The sequence below is a fragment of the Phocoena phocoena genome, chromosome 3 (assembly GCF_963924675.1).
Source record: "Phocoena phocoena chromosome 3, mPhoPho1.1, whole genome shotgun sequence".
NCBI classification, from domain to species: domain Eukaryota; kingdom Metazoa; phylum Chordata; class Mammalia; order Artiodactyla; family Phocoenidae; genus Phocoena; species Phocoena phocoena.
Genome location: NC_089221.1, coordinates 32,106,856 through 32,123,357, shown reverse-complemented (window position 1 = coordinate 32,123,357; position 16,502 = coordinate 32,106,856).

Sequence of the window (16,502 nt, the reverse complement as noted above, 5' to 3'; positions counted from 1 at the left end):
CTGGACCATTTTCACTTGTCCATGTTACCTTCCCAGCTAGGGAAGGAACTGGAATTGGCATCTCCTACAATAGACTGTAGACGTAGACAGTGATCTTCCTAAAACAAGATTGTACATTGTTGAGTTAAGAGTTGGTCATCACAATTTCTTGATCTTAAGCTCTTTGAAAACCATGTTTATTCACATATAGCACAAATGTGCAAGGATTTATCATAAAGTGAGCACCGCATAACAATACCCAGTTCAAGAAAGAGAAAGTTGACAATGTACCCAGAAGTCCCCCCATAACCTCTTCCAATGACTGCCCCCTTCCTCCTTACTAAAGGTAATCACTCTCCTCACTTCTAATACCATGATTTCCTTTTGCCTGCTTTTGAACTTTGTATAAATGGAATCTAGAGCATATATTCTTTTCTAGCTAGCTTTTTGATTTGACGTGATATTTGTGCGTTCCATTCATTTTGGGGGGAATGGAATTCAACAATTCTTCCTATGAATATTCCACAATTTATTTATTCATTCTACTACTGGGTAGTTTCCAAATTGAGCTATCTTAGCCGTGGGTTCCCCTAAAAGGAGACCCCAAGACAGAGGTTTGCCTGTGGACACTTCATTTGGGAACATTTTCCCTGTGAACAGGCACGCAGGTGAGGGAGTGTGAAATCGGAAAAGAGGGGAGGCCAATATATGGATATTTTGTTACGTTAACTACTCCTACAGTTAGCTGCTGTTCAATCCTATCAGTGTCTTCTAAGGGGCTGTCTGAAATGCGTTTCAGAACTGTTTACCGGGGAGAACAGAAGTAGAAATATTTATCCATTGCTTATTGGCTCCTGTCTCCCATCGACCAAGAATGGTCCCACCAGCATAAATTCTCCTGTTCTCCCAGGTCATACATGCATGAGTTTTCCAAGGGAATCCCAAGTCAGAGAGACTGCATTGCAGGAAGTCAGGTGTACATGGTGCAGGCCCTAGGTAAGGTGTTATACTGATTGTACCTGCAGTAGCCAAAGCCTGCATGAAATCAGTTGCAACAGCAAAGGTAGGGCTAGGGAGGTCTTGATGTCGTGCAAAAGAGGTGTCCCTATACTGGCTTTTTTGAATAGTGTGGAAACGAGAAAATGTGTCTTGGTGCACACGTGTATATACTTCTGTTAGGTATGTTCATAGGAGTGGAATTGTTGGAGCATAACGTTTCTATGTGCTCAGCCCAGTTATCTAAGGTGTTTGTTTACCTTTCCACCAGCAACATATGAGTTAAACTTGGTTCAACATTTTGTGCTGTCATATCTCTTTTTAAAATGGCACTACCATATATATATATGGCTTTCTAATGGCTACAGATTGTGCCAGATTGTATCCTCTCAATTGTTTGGGTCACTTAGCACCACATTTTACTTCTGGTCACTTGAGTACTGTTTCTTGGGCTGCAGATGTGCTCACGTATTCTGGGCTGTTGGGATGAGATCAACAACTGCACTTGACCTCACTGGCAATCCAAAGTAAACAAAGAGAAAGGAACAAGACATGTAATATCCCCCAAAGAAGTCACTAAAATTGACTACATTTCATTTATCAAGAAACCATTCCAAGTCTTTGACTAATTCGAGACTCCCTGTTGTGGTAGAGAATGTCTTCCTCAATGGGATGTTATAATTCTTGCCAGTAATATCCAAGGGCCTGCTTTTCTCTGCTCAGAGATTAGGTTGCCCATAACATTATGATAGAGAAATGGGAAGGAAGGTGAGCCCACCCTTCAAGGTCTGCCCCAAAGTTTTTCCCCTTAGTTCCAATCCAAGATCAACCTCCACCTGACTCCTCTGTAATGTAGTGAAACAGCCAATGCCCTCATTCTGAAATGCTCCCTTGGCTTCCACTGGCCACAATAAAATTTCCTTCCCTGTGGTCCTCTTGGCCTGAGCTTCAGAGGAACACCTCCTAGGAGACGCACCAAATCTAGGAAAACCACATTTAAATATCTCTGGCTTCTAAGCATCCCACCCAAAGACAGGGAAGTGGGGTTGGATGAGTTGTAAATAGAAGTTTCTACTCGAGAAGCTTCCAGAAGCTCCTTATGTTCCTCCTCCTCTGTGGCCTGCTGTGGACATGCTGCTCCTTGACCACTATGAGCAGAAATTCTCCAATCCTGCTTCAACCCTTTGTGCTGTCCCAGCCCACCCAGCCGATGCCTGATACAGACAGTTCCTGGGTACACTTCTGGCCCAGCCCACTATGCCAGTCCATTGAGGCTGGGCCCACAGTGTGATGTCTTAGGGGTCCAGGGTGGCGGTCCTCTTCCCTAGAGAGGTGCTTCACCACTCAAGGCAAAGGACTCTTTCTTTACTATGGACAAAGGGAAGTCAAACTAACCCTGACTTCTTGTACTGATGAGCAAAGGACTCTTTCTTTACTATGGGCAAAGGGAAGTCAAACTAACCCTGACTTCTTGTACTGATGAGCATCCAGGAGATGTCCTCAAGGGTCTCAACAGCCTCTCATCTCCTGAGGAAGAAGATCCAAGGTTACAGCATTTTTCTTTTGCATATCTTTCCTCTGACTCAGGGAAAAGCTGGCTTGCTCAGGAGTACTTCTATTTACATTTCATCAACTCTCAATGTGCTGATTCACCTGTGGGTGGCAGCCTTTAGAGCTGTATCCTACATCTCCTCTACTGTCATAACAGCCAATATCTACTGCTGGACTCACTATGTGTACTTAATAGGCACTTTCCATGCATCTCATTTAATTCTACAACTCTTTGAGGCAACTACTGGAATTAACCTGTTTTATAGATGGGGAAACTGTGACTTTGGATACAGTTAGGAAGTAGTCAAGCTGGGACTCAAACCCCGACAGCTGGCTCACAGAGCCCACACCCTCAGTAGCTACCTTATACTAGGTTTCTTGCCCAGTCACCCAAACGCAGATTCTCAACTCCCAGAGCTACCTGTGTAAATGTACTTTCTTTGTGGTCCCAGCTCCCAGGCTATCTTGAAAATAATGGAAGGGAATTTGACCGGGACCCATTCCCACCCCTTGTCTTCTCCCCAAGGCTCTTACAGCCCCGTGAGATGGGAGGGCTTGGGATTTCAGGCACGTAGTGGTGTAGAGTGAGCCACACAGGTAGGCTTAGACTCTTCAGCTTCAAGCCCAGCTTCATCACTTAGCAAATGAGAAAACTCAACTAGTTATCAAACTTTTCCAGGCTTGGTTTCTACATCTTCCATGGGATAATAGTAATGCCTGCCTAACAGGACTTTTCATAGGATTAGAGGAGCTGATACATGTAGAACATTTAAGACAGTAACGGGCATTCTGGAAGATGTAGTGAATATCAGCTTTTATTGTGCACAAAATTCCTGTTCGGTTTTGGAAGTCTCGAGGTTGGAAAGAGCAAACAGATTCCCTTTTGATTCCTGATTTCTCCAAGTCCTCTTTCCCTTTTCCCCATTTCAGTGCCGCTCCCTTACCCTCAGCCATTTCACATGGCTTGTGAGTGCTCACACTTTTCTATCACCACTTTCTTTGTCCCACAGCGACTTGGCTCTTCTGTCCATTTGGGGCTGAGTCTGCAGTCTTCCCTGCAGCCCCTGGTCAAAGCCTGTGCCATTGATGTATCCCTAGCGGATTCAAAGTGCCTCCACTTAAATTCAGCAACTCAGAGGCTCGGTCCATGTGAAGAGTTTGGAACATTTGCCCCTGGGTAACAGTGGATTATCACGTTAAATGGAGGTCTTTTTTTTCCCCTTCTTGATGACAGAGCTGAGTTTTATTAACAGTCTGAGCCAGTGCGACCCTACAGAAGTATAACAAGAGTCACAAACACAAGCCTCACATATGTCATTTTGTTTTCTAGTGCTCGTGCATTTAAACAAAGTAAAAAAGAAAGACGTGAATTAATTTTAAGAATACATTTTATTTAACCCAATATTCCAAACATTAACAGATCAACATGTATTCAGTATAAAATTATTAATGAGATAATTTATGTTCTTTTTATTTGAACCAAGTCTTTAAGATCTCTTACGTAGTTTACACTTACAGCACAGCTTAATTTGCACTGGGCACACTTCAGGTGTTCAATAGCTACACATGGCTACTGGCTACCGTATGAGAGCAGATGTGAGCCATTGGTCCCCGGGATCCACCATCCTTAGACATTTCCTATTACACGTCTCCATTCTAACAATGGGAACACATAACACAGTGCCTGGCACGTAACAGGAAGGCAATGCACGCGTTACTCTTTCCTTCTAGCTTTGGCTTCTATTAAATCATCTTCACACCGACTCATCATTTCCCTCTTACTGTATCTTTTCTCCTTTTTCCGGGTGCTTAGAAGGGAACTGAGAGTTAGACGCAATGTTTAAAGTAGAGTTAGGCATCATCCCCAAGGCCAAAATAGCTCATCTGTCCAAAACGAAAGTTAGATCCCTACTCTGTAAACTCTTCACCCCAAAGACTTTAACTCTTTTAGCCAGAGTGTGACATTGAATTAGCTTGACCCTAGACAATGGCTCACTCTTACTGATGGACAGTATTAATGTCCAGAAAATGAACTGAGCGTTTTACCAAAAGAACATTAGCTGTCCATGGGAGTTGGCTTCTTATCCCAGAAGTGCTATAGTGCTCATGTCAAGAATGGATTTTCTTGTCAGTACATATGATTGAGGTTAAATCTCATAGTAACGCAGTGGTTCTTAGGAAGCATATCAGAATTATATATGAGGAGATTTCTCAAAAGATTTTTCTGCCCCAAGAGTCTAGCATAAATTAAAATCATAGAAGCAGGGACAGGTATATTTGATTCTGACACTGTCTCCCTTTCCAGACCCTGTTACCACCTTCCCAATCAAGAACCACCATCGTGGTGGCTTTTCAGATAGATAGTACCCAAATGAGCAGCTCTGAAATGCAAGTTTAGAAAATCAAAAGAGTCAAATTTCTAGCAAAGACCATACTATCTGCTCCTGGACTCTCTGTCCTTTCAAAACAGCCTCTTTTTCCAGTTAACACATAAAAGCTCAAACTCAACTCTTTCTAAGTAGTCACCATGGCGTTTTCCAACATCTGTCCCTTTCCACCTGTATTTCAGAGGTGGCATCTGAGACACAGCAATGACTAAGTACATACAGCAAATCAAAGGATGGTGCCCACCTTGAATGGAGATCTCCCATATCTTATCAATTTGCCCAATAACATTGTCTTTCTCTGTGCAAGTTACTCTTTTATGCACATAAATGAGAATTAGAACATCTCTGCTCTGCTCCTTTCAGCAGAATAGCTCTGCAATGGTGCATGCTGCCATCCATTTCACTGGAACATTTGCCATAAATTTGCTTTTAAAAGACATTGTCTTACAATACTGTCAATGTCACTTGCATTAAAAATGAGAAAAATATGGAAACATGCATTAAAATATTCAGGAACAAATGGCTTCTTTATTACATGAAAGCTCTCATGTGTCTCAAAGGTACTGAGAATAGAATAATTTATCGTAAATGAGATGATTATTGCCGGGAAAAGGTCTATTTTAATGCCAGTTTTCTTGGAGATTAAACCAAACCCTAGCAGTCCACTGGGGGTGTTCGTCAACGTATAAGTCAAATACTTAAAAGCTTTAAGTGGAAAATATATGCTGGGGCAGCAGTCTTGGGGAAGACGCAACACATTCTCTTTGTTCTTATCTCTAGGGGGTCAGCTCTAGTGTCCAAAAAAAAAAAAAATTGAAGATAATGACTTTTCTGAAACCAAGATGAAGATCCACTGTGCTTTGGGGTTTGAATTGCAATGTCGGAACCTCAGACTCTCGACCTCCAGGGTCTCCAACAGCTGGGTGGTGTCCAGTATCAGGGATACACTCTGCAAAACAAATATTGTCTTGAGAAAATGTTATCCTCTTGTTCTTTTGGGCACATGTTTCGCAAGAAGATAAATAGGGACTCAAAAGGAAAACTGCAGATCTAGAGTTAAGAAAGAGAGTGGATTGTCCTTTCTGATACAGCCAGAAAATAGGGTGTTCTGGTTAATATGCATGAAAGATGAAAGGCCAGCTTTCAGAGACTCAGAACATGAGTAAATGTATTTCTCATGAAAACTATACTGAATATTATTTGATCTTTCTTTGTTGAATCAGGATCTTTATAAAATACCAATTATCATTGTATAATGACTGAGCAGTCCGTGATTAGAATGTTATTTAGGTAGTTGTAGAAAAAAAAAAAAAAAAAAAGAATGTTATTTAAACCAGCTTTCACGGGACATGGTTTTAATGGTCCTGGGGGAGGGGAAAGCCAAGCTTTTGCACTAACTTAAGGTATTTAGTAACTTAGGCAAAGCAAGACAGAAGTGATGGGCATTCATTTTGCTACCATGTAACTTCCATGGAGGACTGACATGCTGGTGATCGTACCTCACGTTCCCCATTCTTGTAAAGATTTTCTTACATCATCCAGCACTGGTATGACAGATGAAAGGAACCCGCTAATAGCTCTCCTTTTCTTCCCATTCTCTTTTCCTTACCAGTACCCTTTAACCCGTGTCCTTTTGCAACTTCATTTCTAGTCAGTGCCCTGCCACCCTCTGGAGAGATCCGTAGAGCTGAGTACTAAACTTGTCATGATTGTCTTAATTGTTGAGGGAGGTAGAGGAGCGGGTTTGGGCAGCTAGGGTCCTGGGCCGGAAGAGAGGAGCTGGCAGGGAGGAAATCTGGCTTAAGGACAGGCCCCCCCCGGACTGATGCCTTGGCAGTCTATTCAGATCCTTGGATGGCTGCACCGAGGTTATAACGAGAGCCAGCATTTCACGTGTGCCGGGATCTATGCATTATCTCCTTTAATCCTTGTACAACCCGGGCACATAGGCACTATGATCTCTGTTTTAAAGATGAGGGCTAAGCCTCAGCAAGGTTAGGTCAGATTCCAAGTCCACACATCAACTAAGCAGCTGGTCCGTGTTGTGTGTCATCTCAGAGCTCAGGCTCGGACCACTCTGCCCCCCGCCCCACTATTAGACGTAAGCTTCCTTCTTTACCTTTGTCCATTTGTCTCTCTCCTTTTTAAAATGATGATTTCAGAAAGTATATTCATATTTTTTCTATACTTTGTAAACTCTTAAAGAGCAGCAAGGCAGTTCCTGGACCAAGACTCATGGGGCCCAAATTCTTACCTTTGTGTAGCCACCAACTCAGTGTATCACAGTGACACTGGGCCATTGGGCCTCAACTTGCCCATCTGTAAAATGAGGCAGTTGGACTAGATGGTACCTGAGGATGATTCAGCCACTAATATTGGGTGACTCCCCAGGGTCTAAGAGGGGCTCTGGGGCATGACTCACCTGGACTGTCCCCACCTGGGATCTGAGGACTGGGAGGACAGCGCTTACAAATGCAATGACAGGATTTCCAAGTCCCAAATCAAAACACCCATTAAGCGAACTACTGGGTGACAATAAGTTGCAATAGTAACATTAAACCTGCTCTAGAAATTCAAGTATATGGAAAATATGGTGGGTAAACCCACACCTACCCTCTTAGGGAGGGTGAGGCACATCAGGAACTTCTTTATTTCTATCACCCCACCTCTCCTTCCACACCCACACCCTGAACTGCTTGCTCCCCTGCCCCAAACACCAGCAGGCAAAATTAAGCTGGGGGCAGTGTTTCCGGCCTGTTATAAAAACATGCCCAGAATCCTGGGCGGTTTGCCTGTTATTCACATATATTTGCATGTTATTCACATATATTTGCATAGTGCCTTCTGTGAAGTGGTTCCAAGTCCGGTTTGTAAAATAAGAGATCGCATCAAATCAAGGCAGATAGGGTAACTGCATTTCCATTCGGAGCAAAGGTGGCTGCCCATAGGACGCATGTTTTTAAAGCCAGCCATGGAAACCCTTCCCGCCTTAGAAGAGAGAAAACATAATTAGGCAAATTCTCCATGGTGAGAAGCCCGCCTTTCCTCCCCTTTAATGAGGACAGAGCACTTGGAGGGAAAAAGTGCCAGACTGTGTGTGATTCTGTAAATCTTGTAAATGTTTAATAATTAATACTTGTTTTCCTTTCATTCTTCTCCACTCCATCATCTCCTTCCCTACTCAAGTACTGATCTCTGGTATCCTCCCAGGAATTAGGATATCTTCAGCTGTTTATATAACCAGAGATTAAGTCCAATTTAAGAAGAAATTTGGGCAAAAAAAAAGCAGTCATCATGATAAGAAAACAGAAATGGTGTTCGCCTTGGGGCTACGTTCTGAGGTTCAGGCTTAGCCTCAGAGGAGCATCTGGTAAAAGCTTCTTGTGGACACCTGGGTCGGGGGTGGGGCAGTTGACTAGCCTCTGCAAAGCTGGAACAAATGAGAGCAAATAGTCATTGACACCCGGCCTCCTCTCTGGAAAAGGTCTGCTTCACTTGTGAGATAAGATAAAACTCTAATACAAATACTGATTTAGTTTCTCCCCTTCTGCGCTTGCTTACTCTGCTGTGTTATCTCATTTTTTGTAGGCTTGACCCTGGTACAGTTTGTGATTTTCTAGGTGGGTAGTTGTTACATCTTTGTGCATGGTGGGTGTCTTGTGCAGAGAATGTATGCAGCTTGACCCCTGCTTCTCCTCCCCGCTCTCTACCCGCTACCCACTCTGATGAGCCTGCCTGACTCTGAGGCAAAATAAGGCATTACTTCAATAAGCCGTTACTCAAAGTGGATTGGAATGACCAGTCATTACAGAGTGAGCTGCATCAACCTTGTATCTCTAATTGCCCATCATGAAAGAGCAGGTGGGGGGTGTGCAGGGGAGGGAGGGTCCACAGCAGCATAGCTTTGGAGCACTTCCTGGGTGAAGGGGGAGGTGGGGCGGTCTGGGCAGTGACCGCTGCTGCGGTGGTCCCTCTGAGTCAGCGGCTCTTGACCTCCGTCAAGGTGCCGAAGAGTCACCTGCGCTTCTTGTGGAAAATGCAGATTCCCGGGGTTCAACTCCAGAAATTCTGGCTCTGTCCATATGGGGAAGGTCTCAGATCATTCCGATGCAGGCAGCCCGGGATCCAAAACACTTGGAAGGATAATAGGCTGCTTGCCGAGGAGGAAGAGGCCAGGAGGAGAAGAAGAGCAGAGCGTGAGGAAGCAGAGGGTAGCAGGAGGCAGTAAAAACAATAAGGTGTTTGGAGTCAAACTAGATTCCAATCTCAGCAACGTTCCCACTTAAACTTTTCTAGCGTTCTTTCTTCATGTATAAAAAGAAGGGAAATAACGATGGTAGTAATAGGTAATATGCGATGAGTCCTTAGCACAGAGCTCTGTGTTTTAGCGGGTTGCTTCATTTAACCCTCACAGTAACGCTGAAAGGAAGGCGTAACGTCATCTCGCTTTTACACGTGAGGAGACTGAGGCACAGACTGAGCATACAGTTTGCCTAAAGAGCCCCACTTCTGACAATTGTTGCAGATGGGATTTGAACCCAAGAAGCCTGAGTCGGGGGAATTCAGTGAGAAAATGTAGAGAAAATACCTAGCTCCTGCCTGTCACTGAGGGTTCGTTTCCTGCCTTCACAGTGTTGCTGAGAGATGGCCCATCAGCTGACCTTCTGAATCAGCATTTATCAGCCGCCTGCCCTACCGGGATTGCTGAAGGGCTGGGGGCTGCGTAGTGGGATGAAGAGCCCTGGGTCTGAAGACCCTCTGAGCTTTGATTTCCTCATCTCTAAGTGAGGGCAGCAATCCCCTTATGTCTCAGGGTGCCACGATCAAATGAGACCATGCCTGTGCAAAGAATTCTGTATACTCTAGTGTGCTTTACAAATATGCAATCCTATTAAAACATATAATGGCTTCAGTCGTTAAACAGAGGAGCCCAAACTATCTCCTTCAGGTGTCACTCTCCTCTCTTCTAGTGGCTTCCGATGATCTCTTGGGTGAAATTAAAATGTTTGCTAACATGTTTTCAGATCATGGCTTAGTCTTCCTTTCCTGATGGGCCTCGTTCTCTAGCGGGTGGAGAAGGTGAGAGGTTAGGTGAAAGTGTTGACGAAGACTTCATCCCAAGGAATCCAGGAGGGATTCCTGCCAGCATGGAGGGCATCCCACAACATTCCAGAATATTCCATGTATTCCAAAAGGTGGAGGAGTTCACCCACAGGCCAAGACTTGAGATCTTCAAAGAGAGACCACCCTCTTCTACTTGCCCCTTGCTGTGATAAACACAGTCTAACTCCAATAGCTGATAGACCTCGTGGCACTTATACATTTTGTAACATCATTGACTCAGGCATAATCAGTGTCTGGTACCTCCTGTTGGAGGTTTTGCTGAGCTAAGTTTGCACTGAGATGCTGTTTAAGTGAGGACCTCCTTTTGGGCAAAGTCAACTGGACCCACAGATAGGTATGTGGTGAGAGCCACAGTTTCTAGACTGGACCATAAAAGCAAACCAGAAAAATGAGTTTGCTTGAGTTACTGTCTTCCTTTTCTAGGAGTCTCCTCATTATGGTTCTTAGAAAAACCTCAGAGCCACAAAAGAGAAATAATAATAATTTTGCCCATAACGAGAGTTCGCAAATAAAATTTTGTGGCAAATCAGCACCATCTTCCCACATAGAAAACCTATACGCTTCCTCCTGGAAGAAAGAGGATCATTTTCTACTGGGAAAAGTAGATAGTAGACCTGGGAAAAGTGCAGTTTTTTTAAAAAAAGAAAAAAATCTTTCTCACTTTCTGGTAATAGGTAGAACTCACCTGTTAAAAAACCTGTATCTCACCAGATAAGACCTTCTTAATTAGGTCTTCTCTGTAAGGGAGACTGGAATTTGGGGAGGGATGGGCTTGAGTTCATTTTTACAAAATTCAATTCCATTCTTTTCCGTTCTATTCTATTTCCTTTGGTACAAGTTAATAAACACCGAGGAACTGTTGTGGGTCAGGGAACTGTGTAGTCCTGGGAGACAGAAATGGAAGACATTGGCTTGTACTTCTGCTCTGCTAGTTCCAGACTGGAAATGGGCATCTCTGGGCCCAGGGCTGCTCCTTTTTGGGCAGGGCGAGATCAGAGAAGGCAAAAAAGCCACAAAGAACCAGGATCAAAAATTGGATTTAGTGGTTAGGCAAAAGGAGTTGAAGTAAGGGGACACGGAGACTTAACTCTAAGCAGACCATCTGGGTACAACTGTGGGCGTTGCTGGGACAATAGAATTGGAGAGTTTGTAATGTACTTCACACACTTGGCTTCACTTCATCAATCATACAGCCCTGATTTTACAGATGAAGACACTAACCCTCAGTCATGACTTGTTCAGGGTCTTGAGGTTTCTACTTGGCCAAGACGGGACACAGAGCCCATGTCTTCTGCCTCCTGGTCTGTTGTTCTTTCTGCACTGCTACAGCCTCAGTGAACACCCTGCATCCACAGACCATCCTGCCCCCCTAGAAGTACTTCCTGTTATCTTCATTTATGTTTTGCTGAAACCCCCCACCTGGAATAAAGTAGCCTTTGGGAACTGTGGGTTTAATTGTTGTTTTGGTATTTAGGAATATAGGGCAAAGCCTTAGTTTCCTCAACTCTAAAAGCTGGGTCTGGATGAGGTACTATCTAGCATTGTTTCAGTGTCAGCAATCTGTGATTCTGAAATCTGTTATTACATGAGTTCACACATCACTTTTTGGGTCTTCCAAAACTCACACTGACTTTGAGAACAGTGTTTATGCCAAATTCATTACAGTTTGAAAACAGAGCTGTATTTCAGCTCTTTGGAGGCCAAAAATGAACTCTGATATTTTTGCAAGTGTGAAAATTCTTTCAGTCATGCCAAATTAACTCAAAACATCTGAATGGTCTGCTTCCAGGTATCATAACATTTTCTCTTTTAGGCTTGGAATTTGATTTTAGAGAATTTCGATTCTCATAGATGTTGTAGTAAGAGACGGAGTCGAGGAGAACCCTGATGGAATGATATTTGCTGGGTGGGCTGAGGGCCAGCTATTGTTCTTGCTGATTGTCAGTAGAGAAGAGAGAATTATTTGCTAACTATCCCCGGAATCTCTGTCAATTAGCTTGGAATTTGAGGGATTTTCCTGTTGTGTTTTATGGAGGTCATTTATCTGGGGGGTAGCAAGGGTGCAGGTGAAAAGTTTTAACCCTGCAGTGGAAGACAGGCTGGCTCAGCAAACCGGCTTAGATGGGAATCTCACCTCATTTAAATCAACCATCTGGTGACCCCGTGGGGCAGCCATCTTCACCAGGCTCAGTTCTGTCCCATACCATGGACAACATAGAAACAATTTAAGACCTGATCTACAGAGAGTAGCTTTAGAATAACTTTCTCAAAATCCAACCTAGGTTCCTAGGCCTGACTCTAAGCCTATGATCTCTTAAAATCTCTGTGGCAGGGGGCTGGACTCTATGTTTTAATAAGTGTCCAAGTGATACTTATACATGCTATAGACAAACAGCCACTGCCATACAGTCTTCTAAAGGAAACAAAATTTATACAGAAAACAGAAAGCAGTTATCACAACAAAATCCCATGCTTTATAGAGTTGCAAATAATAAAGCACCATCTAGGTGACCAGGTTTTGTGAAGTCCATGGGTTGCTGGAAAGGTGGAGAGAAGACCCTGTAGACCCCTTACACCTGCTAGAACCTATGAAACAAGATGCATCAAAGAGGCAAAGAATAAGGTAGACAGGAAAGTGAGAGATGGGTGCTGGTTGGATTGTGGCAGGGAAACGCATGGATGCAACAGAACCCAAGCTTGACCTTGAGAGAGGGAGAAACTATGGATAGCTAACATTTGGTTGAAGAGGTATTCAACCTTTAAAAGATTTTGGTATCTTATAGGCTGTGTAGTTTCATGGACTTTAAACACTTACAGTGTGTGGGGTGGGGTGGGGAAGGAGGGCAAAGCGTGATAAGCACAGGAAGATGGAAGTAACAGAGGAGACAGCAGAGAAGCCAAGAGATGATCCATACAGCTCAAGCAAGAGCCACATCACCCAGAGTTCTAAGTTCAGAAGTGAGCAAGGACACGGGGCCTCGCAGGAATGGTGAGAAAGTGGGTGAAGGCTGGGGAAGCTGAGCTAAACTGTGGGGGTTAGGAGGAAGGTGCGTAAAATAAATAGGAGAATGGAGTGAGAGGGCTCCCTTTGGGGGAGCGAAGGCTAGGAGAAAAACAAAGGTCTGGAACGGGCATTCACTGATTCCATGGTTTGGCTGTGGATTAGAATTCTGAGTTTCTACCATCTTACTGAAACCATCTTCCAAGAACTGCAGCCCTTGCTTGGAGCTCAGGTGGGCAGAGTGATGCTGTGTTCTCCCAAGAGCAGAGCCTTGCAGCCTTGGAAGGGATCTCAGCCAGCCTCAGTTTGCACAGATCCAGTATCGGGGGTGGGTAGGACACAGAGCAGCCCGTTGCCTGCATGCAAGCTTCCTTCACGAGTTCCAGTGACCAATTTATTTCTCCTTTATCTCTGGCTCTTAGTTTGCGAGAGGGAGCCAAAATTTTAATTATGCCAAGAGGTTAAGCAGTTGTTTGACCTGCTGGCTCTGCAGAGAGGGGCGGAGGTGGAGGCCCGGGAACAGGAGGAGGCAAGGAGGTCTCTCTCTGCTAGCCTTTGTTTATAGGAAGCGCCTTCTACTCGCTGAGTTCCAGCCCAGCTGCAGAAGACACGAAGGGTGATTATCAGGCTGGCTGCAAATGGGAACACACTGAAGCTTTGTTTGGGCTTGTGGGGAGTTTTGGTAAATTTTTTTGCTTTCAACCCCCCGTAAAAATATTTGGGGATTCAGTGGTGCGGATTCTGCCTTTCTCACATCAAGCCCACACTTTCTCTTCCTAGAATATATGTGGGGCAGTGTTGATTTCCCTCCTGGGCACAGCAGTTTCTCAGTAGCCCTGGCTGCCCCAGTGCTCCCACTTCTCCGGTACACAGAGCAGATGGTGTCTAACAAGTCTCCACTCTGCCCGCAGGCTGTGCTTCCCCCATGAAAATGAGCCGGTGGTGGGAATGTCGTTTCCTGGAAGCTCACAGAGATTCCTCTAATCCAGCAGGTCCTGTTTATTTGATTACTTTTTTAGAACAACTGTTTTTTTCATTGAAAAGGGGACAATGCTGACATTCAGAGGCTCCCTAATTCCTCCAAGTCAGTAGAGCTGAGCGGAGCTTGAACTGAGAGCCACCTGAAGCCTGAGGCGCCCCACCAGTGCCCGTGGTGGCTGGGGCGTTTGCCATTGTCATCAGTGGGGGCTAGCTGGACCCGTCTCAGACTCAGGGTGGAATCAGGGGCTGTTGATTTCAAGTTTCTATTTTCAGGGGTCGGGAAGGTAGGTATTTTAAGTCTCTTATTTAGATTTAGCTAAAACTTGTCTCTGGCTGGCACCCATTTTGGTCCTTGTCATCAAGCTTACAGGACACCCTGAGCAGATGACTGACCTCAGTAGACACAGACCTAAGTTCCCCAGGCCGCTTCCTTTACCACCCATCCCCCCGAACCCAGGCCTGTGGTTTGGCCCAACTCATCCCTGGTTCCACAGGACACACACGTGTGTTCCAGAACCTCTGGCTTCTGAGCTTTGAGGAAAATGTGCCTGTTTAGAGCAGATCATTTTAGATATACGAGGGCTTAGGGAAATAATGATTTGATGGTTTCCTCTATTGCAAGCCTAGCTAGGGCTTAGACATGTTCCTGAATCAGTATGCTCTCCTAAATTTTGTGTTGCTTCTTGCCTACGATCAATTCAACAATGTGTAATACATGACTATCACCTGCGAGGTGCCAGATGCTGACATTATCCCTTAATTTATATGTCACTTTGTAACTTTCAAGGTACTTTTCCAGGTGTGGGCTCAGTGGATTTCCCCTCTGTTGCTGAGCAGGTACTAATAGCCTCATTTTAAAATGAGGCTAGTAGGGGCAGGTGATGGGTGTCTGAAGTCACAGAACCAGTAAAAGGTGAGATGGGGATGTGACACATGTGTTTTGACTGGGAGAACAGAGCATCTTCCACTACATCACAGTCACGTAGAGATCGAAGCCTGAAGATCTGCTAAGAGATTCACTGAGACGAGCCCTTGGAAATTGGAGACAGTAAAGTAAGGAAGGAACACAGACCATGAGCCAGGGCAGAGGGTCCAGCAACACTAACTGCTCCACCCAAGTGCCTGAAGCTGACAGTAGCAGGTTAGAGTAGGGTTAAGAGCTGGCTAGGCTACTCACTGGCTGTGTGACTTGGGCCACTTTGTTAAGCTCTCTTTGCCTCTGTTTCCCATATGTAAATGGGAATACTAAAAATTCTCAATTCATATGGTATGAACATTAAATGAATTAATGTTTGCATAGTCTTAGAGCAGTGCTTGGCATACTGTAAGTGCCAGATAAGTGCTGGTTAAATTTGAAAAAAGCTTTGCTCCCAAGCTGGGCTTAGCCAGCTTCTGGGGATGAGGGTATAAGTGGGGTCACACATTCTATCAAGCCCTGGCCTCTATCAAGAGGGCTGCGACTGAACACATGCAAGGAAATAAGCCGGCGTTATTGTCAATGAGCAGGAGCTACTCTCAAATTCACAATATTTTCTAAAGTAAATAATGTGCACTTGCTTTGACAATTAGAGAAAATATTTGAAGTCATTGCTGTACTGGATAATCCAGGATGGGTATGGGTACCTATGTACCTGGGCACATTACTGGCCTGGCTGAGGAAGAGCTGCCTTATAGAATTATGAATGCTCACGATGAAAGAGATCTTAATGATCAACTAATTCCGACTCTTCATAGATCCAGCCCTCTCCTCCGGAGATCAGGAAACCAAGGTCCAGAGAGGGCAATCGACTTGCCTAGAGTCACACGGTTAATATGCCCGGGTCACCCAACCTTTTGAATTTTTTTTTTTTTCCTGTCCGAATTGAAGACCTGGTGTCCTGGTCCTTGGGAAATTGGCTGAGGGTGCTTGTTGTCCCAGCTTGGTGCTTGTTCTGGACCCAGCTCTGAAGACTTTAATGGATGATGGGATTCCCCTGGAAGTTAGAGCTCTGTTTTTTTTTTTTTTCCTGGAGGACTGGTGACACCTCACAGAGGGAGAAAATTTGTGGATCTTTCCACCCCTAGTCCTGCTGCTCCTGGCTACTACGGTGGCCTACCATATACTCTCAGGGGATCTTAGCAAACCAGGAACAAATTCCAAAGGCATCCCGGGTGGCTATAAAGCTTATGGGTAGGTTCAGAAACCTAACAGACCCCCAAGTCCTTGGGTCAGATCATTTAAGACAGAGATGATGTACAACTTACCAGTTTTTTCTTTGCCAGAGACATCCCCAACACACACTTGTTTTAAAAATGGTGGTGGGGACTCTTGGAGGGCACACAAAAGGAGTGTGCACATTGGGACCCAGGGGAAGGAGCAGTGACCCCATAGGAGACTGAACCAGACCTACCTGCTGGTGTTGGTGGGTCTCCTGCAGAGGAGGGGGTGGCTGTGGCTCACCATGAGGACAAGGACATTGGCAGCAGAAGTTCTGGGAAGTAAT